The 9,402-nt window shown below is 44.2% G+C and overlaps 1 protein-coding gene across 15 annotated transcripts in view; it reads right to left on the bottom strand.

Moving 5' to 3' along the window:
* Positions 1-7,211, bottom strand: part of NR2C1 (nuclear receptor subfamily 2 group C member 1) — a 61,400-nt gene extending 54,189 nt beyond the window's left edge. For 14 of the 15 annotated variants that reach the window (XR_003253529.1, XR_003253531.1, XR_003253530.1 and 11 more), the window contains exon 1: positions 7,128-7,209. The gene's annotated coding sequence lies outside the window, so the exon portion shown is untranslated. Of the gene's footprint in view, positions 1-7,127 lie in introns of all 15 variants that reach the window. The other variant, XM_026066031.1, reaches the window with a different exon arrangement.
* Between the last annotated feature and the right edge of the window lie 2,191 nt (positions 7,212-9,402).

The following is a 9,402-nucleotide window of genomic DNA, read 5'->3' on the forward strand; positions in this document are numbered from 1 at the left end:
CACTGGTAGAGCTATATCCAAAACACATCAACATTTAACTCATGCCCTTGTCCAGAGACAAAAGTTGTACAACTTTAATGATCGCTGTATGAAGTTCCTGCTAATGGGATACAAAAATACTATACCAGTGTAGACTGAGGAATTTAAATGCCATAGCAATAGGAATATCATTTGATATTTGGACTCTCCATGTGATATAAATGGTAAGGTCTCTTGGTCTGTTACATTATAGCGATGCAGCTATACCAGCAGTCCAATGTAAGGTATCTCGATTCTGATACAACATCTTTTAAAGGAAGGAGAGCAAACTGCATCAGTATAAAGATACAACATACCAAAATTTTATCCACCCAAGATCTTCAGTTTACTTTAAACACACACAAACACACACACAAACAAACCCATCATAGTGCTTATCAGTATAGTCTTACTGCTACAAAAACAACGCTTGTAAAATCTGAGTAGTTTCATTTATTCTGCTAGTGTTGTCAAACCAGTTTGACTCCATATCTGGATGGAACGCGTATGTGTTAACACAGGTGTCTTTTCTGAAACTAATTCACTTGTGGAATACATACCAGTAAAAAAATCTGATGTGCATTTAAACTAATGTAGTTATGTAAGAACTTTGCGCATACTTTTGAGGTATCAGCATCTCAACTATTTATGGTTGAACAAGTTACTGTCAACTTTTCTTTCTGGTTTTATAGAACAGTAAAGATAAGTACAAGAAGATTAACATTTTTTAGGAAAGCTCAGAAGGTTACCATAATGGAAAGATAGCCATGAAAAAAATCCCTCTTAGAAGAAAATATCTTAACCTGTTTCTATAGTCATACTGCTTCAGTAATAAATGATTTCAACAGATCTTCAGAAAATTAACTAAGGATTTGCTGTCCCAGCTCAGATCATCACATTGGGCTTAAATCTGCTCTATATCTTAAAATGGAAACTAGCCTTCCTTTTCATTCCCAGATGTCACCTTGCCCTAATTAAGAATTTAGCATAACCTACACAGAACTTGTTTAATGAATAGCTGTATGTAAAATGAAAGGCATTTAAAAAAAAAATCACTCTACATTTAGATGTGACAGGGGTTTCTGTTGCTTGTTTTAAACCCCAAGGCTATTTAAAATTAGGAATAGTATTCTGCGGTGCTTTATAAATAATAAATCAAGCCAAGGAATCGAAACACATTTGTGAAACAAATGATGCTATTCTGCTCAGTGCTGCATACAAAAAAGGCTCAGTGAGCACAGGAACCTAAACCAGCTATTCTTGGATGATCATTCTACAAGTCATATTGCTCAAGATGGTAGAACAGTTGGCAGACTTAAAGGAGTAACATTCTCTTCATCAATGAACTAAGGAATATTTATGCAACTCCCGACACACAGTTAGATACTGTTTATTTGCACATCAAGATTTAGAGAACACACATATTGTAAGAGACAAAAAAACCCAAAGAACACTGAAGTAGCTGGAATTGCAGGCAAGCAAGGGAAGACTGGACACTTGTGAAAGCGTAAGGGAATAAGTAAAAGGCATATACCAGTAGAGAAAAAGATGCATTTGTAAGCATGGCTGTACATTCATTTTAAGTCATTGCTCTCACTGCTTTAAAACTGCTGTGTTTTTCATGTAAGCAAGCACTACAGTGGGAGGAAAGATGAGGAAACAGGATTGCTAGGATGAACTTTCAGGAAACCACTGAGTCATTCTTACAATTTGGGCCACCAAAGGGGACAGTCTCACTTTCAGCCCTGTGCTCCGGCTGCTTTTATTATACCATCTCTAGAACTTGCCTGGACACCTACAGAATTGATTCAACTCACCAACCCCACAAGAAACTGGGGGCGGGAAGGGGGGGGGGGGAAGGGGGCTGTCTGCAAGCTGAATCAGTTCACATAAGCATTGGATAATCACTAGAGCTAGGGGGCTATTTAATCAGGTCAAGCTGTCTTTTATAACTTCAGCCATAGACTGCATCTCCACTTGAAGCTGACAAAATCCGGCATGGTTACACACACACAAAAAAAAGTAAACTGGTTCCCTGTACCAGGGCTGAAGCTGCACAGCGAACCAGATCAAGAAATTCATCCAGTTGAAGACTCCACCCCCCCCACCCCTTACTGGGTTCGTTTCAGCCAGGTCAGTTCTCCTACCTGGCTAATGCAAAGCCATGCGCAGACTACACTAACACAAGAGAACGAGCACAAATACGCCTTTCAGGACACACATTGGCATCACACCCACCATGGCATCATTACACCATTTCATGCAAAGGCAGCCCCACTCCTAGCTATGACTTTTCTCCCTCTTTGTATTCGATCTAGTGGCTGTACAACTGCAAGGTAAGCTGATGCTCTGAATCTATTCATCCTGCAACTAACCATTGTTCTGTGAGACACAAGGAAAGCAGGCGGAAGCAGGAATAAGACCATTTCTTTTGGAAGAAGCCCCTATTGTTACACCACCTTATGCACAACGCCACATTGCACTCATAGGTCTGACGTGACGTGACTGCTTGGGGCATTCACTGAACTACAGCCACAGGCAAGGTAGTCAATAAATGAAGCTATTCTATGGAAAAGACTTTCAAACCTGTGACTTAAACAGTATTACTTATACCTCTCCCCTTGCAACTTGCACATGTTCCTATACTCCACAGAAACTTCCTTAAGGGAAAAAGAGGGAGTTTTGCAGACATCTTTCCAGTAAATCAATGCTGACATGGTTTCAGAAAAAACTAACTCTATAAATACCATCTTCACCCTCTTCTTCACAGACTTTTCACTTTATCAACTCCACAGAGTAATTTTTGTTACAGGGAAAGCTTCCCCCCGCCCCTTCTTCCTACAAACAGTGGTATGTATTGCAACGTCTAAAGCATACATTGCACTAAGAAGGGCAGAGTACTGGTCCCAAATACTTCCAGCATCACCTTCTGCTCGTAAGATCACTCAGAGTTTAACTAAGTGTCCATAACTCCAAGAGATTTTTTTCCTCATGGTGTCACAGTAAGGTTATTTAACACCCTCCTCCTCCTCCTGGCATATGTTATCAATGTTTTCGTTAGAAAGCACTTCAAAAACTCATGCTGTCTCTATAAATCGGGAAGCTCTCATTTAACATGCAGACTGAAAATTCTATTATATCATAAAGTAGCTTTTTATTTAAACCTGAAAATAAGTGTGACTTACAGAGCAGCTCATGAAGATTTTGCATTAAGCTGTGAGCAGAAACATAACTTATTATGCTAAATCTTTTACAGAAAGAATACAGAACTATATTAGGAGGAAAAAAAAAAAAGCAGAGAAGTTTTGGTAGCTAGATATGGGATAATCAAGGATGGTATGTAAAGCACTCCGGAAAAAATACTCAGGTTAAGTCAGTAAAGAGTGAAAGCGTTAGTCACGTTGACACTTGCACTGTCCTGCTAATACTTCAAAAGAAACCTACTACCAAAATAAGCGGGGCAGTTTTCACAGCACAGTCATTGTCAGGCTATAAACAGTAACCTCAACTTATTTGAGGTGACATAACAATTAATTATAGCTAATATGATAATTTTAGGGTTTTTTTAGTTTAGTTTTTTGTTTTTAAATTATTGGTTTAACTTCCTAAAAGGACAAGATACATAGCTTAGCCCAGAGTGCGTTGTTACCAAATTGAACAGAACTAATTCAAGTAAGGCCTGGCCCAAAGTAACAAAATTAATTTAAGTATTGGTGCAGAATGGCAGTTCTAGTACCATAATCTTCAGAAAGGAATGTACTTCCCTACATGATCTGTAGCACTACATGGGACTCTCTCACAATGCAAAACCTGTCCCACAACCTCAAAGAATTGGAAACAAAGAGTTTTGATTCTTCAGAAGAGAAATCCTTTGTTGCTTTGTTACTTGGAGAGTTTGGTTGGTACTCTCTAAATGCAGCAATCTCTGGAATCAAAGGCTGATGACTGAAAGATAAGGATATGGACAGGACTAGATACACAATGAGAATTTGGTTAACTGCACCTTTGCGGTTTTATCTGCCATACTCACTTACATGAAATATTATTTTTTGGCAGTTTACCATATGCCACTAATGTACATGCACAAGTTTAAACTCGTAAAAGCAGCCTGACACCACTGAGGAACAATCTACACAAAATGGTTCACTCATTTAACCAAGTTTGTTTAAAAGCCTAATTTGATCTTTCTGTATCACCAGAGTGTAACTTAGGCATTGTTTAATTTTCCCTGATGCCTTAAAAAAATACAGCTATGTATTTCATACCTAAGCTGCGAGCTGCAGACCGAGTGTGACTGAAAAGCATATGCAGACAGCTGTGCCAGTCAGAGACGACTGCCCCCACACCTGCCCTCAACTGCTCACCATCTCCCCTATGCTGGATGTTAATATCTCCATAGGTCCGTGAAAGCAGCTAATCACATGAGAGCTCCCTAACCTGTTTCAATCAAAACTCAGGTTAGCGAAAGCTTACTATTTAAACTGCTTAAACCAGGATGGCTGCTGAAGCAGGAAAGGGATACCTATCCTCTGCTGTCCTCCCACAGGCTGTAGCAGTGACAGCTGAAATCCACAGTTCTTTTGTCAGTAGAACAAAGGTGTACAAGTTAGACTCGACACCACTATACTCCTTGTACACAGATGAGCTCCCTATATTAAAGAAAAGTTGGTTTTTCTTTTTTTTTTCCCCTCCCTCTTCTTCCCCCCCCCTCTAATCCTGCCATTAAACATGGCTTACCTTCTTTAGGGAAACTGCTTTCCTTCACAAACTGTAAAGAAATTGCAGCAACTTCATTGGTTGCATAAATTTTAATTATATAATACTATAAGCACACAATCAAATAAAATGAAAACTAAATATCAGCAGAGAGAAAAGCAGACTGATCTTGCCAGTCTAAATATTTAGATTTCCTATTATGAATGAAAGCCAGTTTTCACTGAACTAGCACTGAACGAGCATATTAGCTTTAAGCATTTTGTAGTTATATTTTGCACTTGAACTATTTAATGCCATGCTACAGTATCAGTGCTCATTTCTTTCAATATATCTTTAATCACAGATTACAATCATGAAATAATTCACATTGAAAGCTACTTCTGGAGGTCATCTAGTCCAAACAACCCTCCCCCCCCCACACACACACACCTGAATCAACCTCACAGTTACATTGGCTTGCTTTGGGCTTTGTCTTCAGAGGTTATGAAGCTTGACAAGAAAAACAAGGCAGACCTAAAATGAAAACACCCCCCCCTCCCCCTCCCCCGGCTATGGTTGTTCTTAAGAGATCAGAACTCCCAACAATTTAATTCCCTTCAGAACAACTTTTCACATGAAAATACAACCCAGCAAGAAACACAAAAGTGTTAATAAGTGTCCCAAGTGAAGAGGGAAAAAGTTAGAGCTAGATAATAGACCTATTGTGAGTTGTTCTCTTGTGAGAAGCATCACCTTGATCTGTCATTGCAGCGTTTAGCAGACTTAGCAAGTGGTGTCTAATTATCCAGATGGGGCAGGCTACATGAACTACAAAAGCAGCTGAGGACCATACACCCCACTTTCTGCCCATCAGATGATCTCAAAGTCCCCCACATTACTATGCATGTGCACACACTCTTGTCCACCATCACACGACAACATTTGCTCATGCAGTAAGAGAGGGACTGCAATGTCTCTGAAGAACTTCAGACAGAAGAAATGAAACACTGCACAGACCTTCAGGATTTCCCTTAGATGAAAGTCCCCCCTGGAAAGTCAGACTGCAAGGAGCAAGTTGTGGGCTAATTACTGTTGGACTAGGATATCTCATGTCACAGCTGGCTACTGTGGACTGCAAAAAGTCTTTACAGAGTTATTTTCAAGTTGGAAATGCTGTTACAGAAAAAGCCATTCAAAATCACTAAGTGTTGCAGAAGAAAGAGTCACCAGGTGAACACTGTTCATCCAATACAGTAATTGGATGTCTCCCCTCCTGTCCCCACCCCTTTTTTATTTTTTAAACAGAAGCTTTTATTTCTGCTTACACAATGCTGACTCTGAAAAGAGAGCTGTCCTACCAAAAACTATGAGAATCCCTTCCCCTCCTCCCATCTTATTTTTCTATAATAGATGGGGATGTAGCTCTTCCTACTACATCACCTTTTCCAACTCCACCTTTAACACTATTTATTAGTAACCTCAGATGAAAGAAAGCCCAGCTCATTTTTTCAAGTATCACGGTCACACTCATCTTGTAGTAAAACCAGTTTATTTGCAGAACATATGCCATCTCCCCTTTTCCCTCCGCAATTTATAAATTTACCCTGAGGCACAGGACTGTGCTTTTGCCCTTAAACAACATACAGCAGTACTCTGAAAAAACAAAAACAACCCACAAACAACCCCTGCAACGTGAAGGAAAAAAAAAAAAAGATCCCACCCATCGACACAAAGTAAGGAGCAGTGACAGGGTCGACAGCCCTAACAAAAGTAACAGATGGAGTCACGCAGGATAAAGCCAGAGCCACGGAACCACCCAGGAGCTCGGGAGCCAGCAGCCGCGGCAGGGCTGGAGAAGCCGGGGGCAGCGCAGCCACTCGCCCCACACGGGCCCGCGAGGGGTCCGTGCCGGGGGGGGAGGCAGCAGAGCCGGTCCTCACGCTGCCCCCCACCCGGCCAGGCCGCAGGCGACGACTCCGCGCCTCCGCCCTCCCGCGGGAGCCATCCCGGGGACGGGATGGGGGTCGCGGCGCGCCGCACAAAATGGCTGCGGCGGGGCGCGCACAGCCGGGGTGGGGGGAAGGGGGGAGAAGGACGGCAGCGCCCAGCAGGAAGGGACCCGCGCCCCCCCGCCCTGCGAGGAGGGCGCCAGAGCCCCGCCGCGTCCCCGGGACGCGGCAGCCGGCGCCGCCCGGATGCGGGAGCCGCAAGCCGTTCCTGTAGGTGAAAGGTCGGGGGGCGCGGAGCCGCCGCCGGGAGCCGCCCAGCGGGACCAGCAGCGGCCTGAGGCGAGGCGGGCCCGGGCCGAGCCGCGCTCCGGGAGCAGAGCGGCGGAGGCCGGAGCCGTTAGCGGGAGGGCGCGAGCACGCAGGCGCGCGGCCGCCCGCCCCCGCGGGGCCGCGGGAGTCGCTCACCTGGCGGGCCCGGCTCCCAGCGGCCTCTCCGGCGGGCTTATTTGTCGGTGGCGGCTGCGGCTCCGGGAGGTCAGAGTTCGCGACCCCGCCCCCTCGGCGCCACCCCCCCCTGCCCCGCCCCGCCGCGCCTGCGCCCTGCCACCTGCGGGGCGGGCGGAGGAGGGATCCGCGCAATATGGCGGTGGTGGGGGCGCGAGCTGGGGGCGGGGCCTCGCTGCCAGGCGCTCCCCCCCCCCCCCCCTCACCGTGAGGCGCTCCGGGTCGGCGGCCGTTAATGGCGGCGCGCGGAGCCCTTTGTGCGCGCGGGCAGGCCCCGGCGGGCAACGGCTCCATCCGCCGCCCCGGCAAGAGGCGGCTCAGCGTTGGGGTGGTGCGAGCTCAGGTTTTGGCTTTGAGTAGCAAATACTGAGGCAAATACACGGGTTATGCGTTTGCGGATCCAGTTCAAAATGTCTGCGATACGATGAAGACCCAAGTCACTGCTGCTGCGACTTGCAGATGCAGCCGGCAAAGACAATAAGTCACACAGGTTAACTTCATCACTCCATTAGTTACCCTAGAAGTTACTTGAGAAGTTCAGCCAACCCCCTGTGAAAGAGCTACACTCCGTCAGTGACAGCCAGGAGTAAAAAAGCTTTGCCAGTTAAAGGCCAACACTGCTCTGAAAAAGCATTTGAAAAGGTAGCAAAGAACCTGACCTTGCCTGTCAGACCAGGCTCATGTGGTGTGCTCCCTGCTTGAGTAAAGCTTTCCAAAAGGTGCCAAACCGGCAACTTACTGCTGTTTCGGTTCTTTATACCTCTAAATTCTTGTTGAGCAAGGTTGAGTTAGCAATATTTATGCTAATTAGTGACCTTGGTTTTAAGTAGCAGTAACTATGTCCCTGTTTTTCTTCCTTTTCCATCTGCTCAATGAAGATTGTAGAGCTGTGGTTAGAGATCAGCAGGAATCATGGAGGCCACCATGGCTATGTACACAATTACATTATCTGACTTTTTTAAAAACATTCAGATTATATCATTTCTACTGAATTGAATAACATCAGCACTAACATCCGAAAAGTAGAGATATGAACTACCCTGAAGAATACAAACAATTTGTATGTTAGCATTAGTAAAATCATTCACGTTCTTATCTTGCCAACTCCTTTACTGCTTTTCCTCCCACCCACCCAAAAACCCACAGCTGCAGTTGCATCTAGCTTATTCTGTTCAAGATGACTAGTTCAGTCAGTATTGGCAAGCTTATATTTTGCTTTTTGATTGAACACATTCTCTAAAGCTAAATGCAAATGAATATTATGGAAAAAAATTTAACTTGGAGCAATTAACTTCCTAGCCATTTCCTGAAAGTGTAGGATGTTACAGCATTTTCAATTTACCATACTTATCACTTCCAAAACTAGTGTGAGCTGCACATCAGCTTTCTAAATAAAGCTTATTGCAGTTTAATTTAACAAATACCAAGGAACTTGCACTAAAGCTAATTTCATACAAGCATTTTGATATCCTCAATAGAGCAGAAATGACACTGTATCCAATAAAGTGTTTAAATTTTTGTAAGTGACCCAATTCGTAATTGGTCTGTATTACAAAGGCACAATCCATGTAGCGGTGTCAGCCAGGATTATGAGAAAGAGATACAACCCTACCAAAGACATTAATGGAAGCAAAATCCTTTATGTTTTTACTGCAAAGTTATCAAAAAAATGTGCTTTCAAACATCTGTTGGTGAAGTACAAGGAGGCAGGATAACTAAGCTGACAGAAAAATCTCTTCCATACAGGTTCTACTAAAATACTTATGCCAACAGAAACTATGTGATACAGGCACACTTTACACAGAATCACAGAATCGCTGAGGTTGGAAGGGACCTCTGGAGATCACCTAGTCCAACCCCCCTGCTCGAGCAGGGTCACCTAGAGCACATTGCACAGGATTGCGTCCAGGCGGGTTTTGAATATCTCCAGAGGAGATTCCACAACCTCTCTGGGCAACCTGTTCCAGAGCTCTGTCATCCTCACAGTGAAAAAGTATTTCCTCATGTTCAAATGGAATTGTCTGTGTTTCACTTCGTGCCCGTTGCCTCGCGTCCTGTCACTCAGCACCACTGAAAAGAGTCTGGTCCCATCCTCTTGACACCCTCCCTTCAGATACTTGTACACATTGATAAGATCTCCTCTCAGCCTTCTCTTCTCCAAGCTAAACAGGCCAAGCTCTCTCAGCCTTTCCTCATAAGAGAGATGCTCCAGTCCCCTAATCATCTTCATAGCCCT

Source organism: Apteryx rowi, unplaced genomic scaffold (genome assembly GCF_003343035.1).
Source record: "Apteryx rowi isolate R43461 unplaced genomic scaffold, aptRow1 scaffold_237, whole genome shotgun sequence".
Classification (NCBI taxonomy): domain Eukaryota; kingdom Metazoa; phylum Chordata; class Aves; order Apterygiformes; family Apterygidae; genus Apteryx; species Apteryx rowi.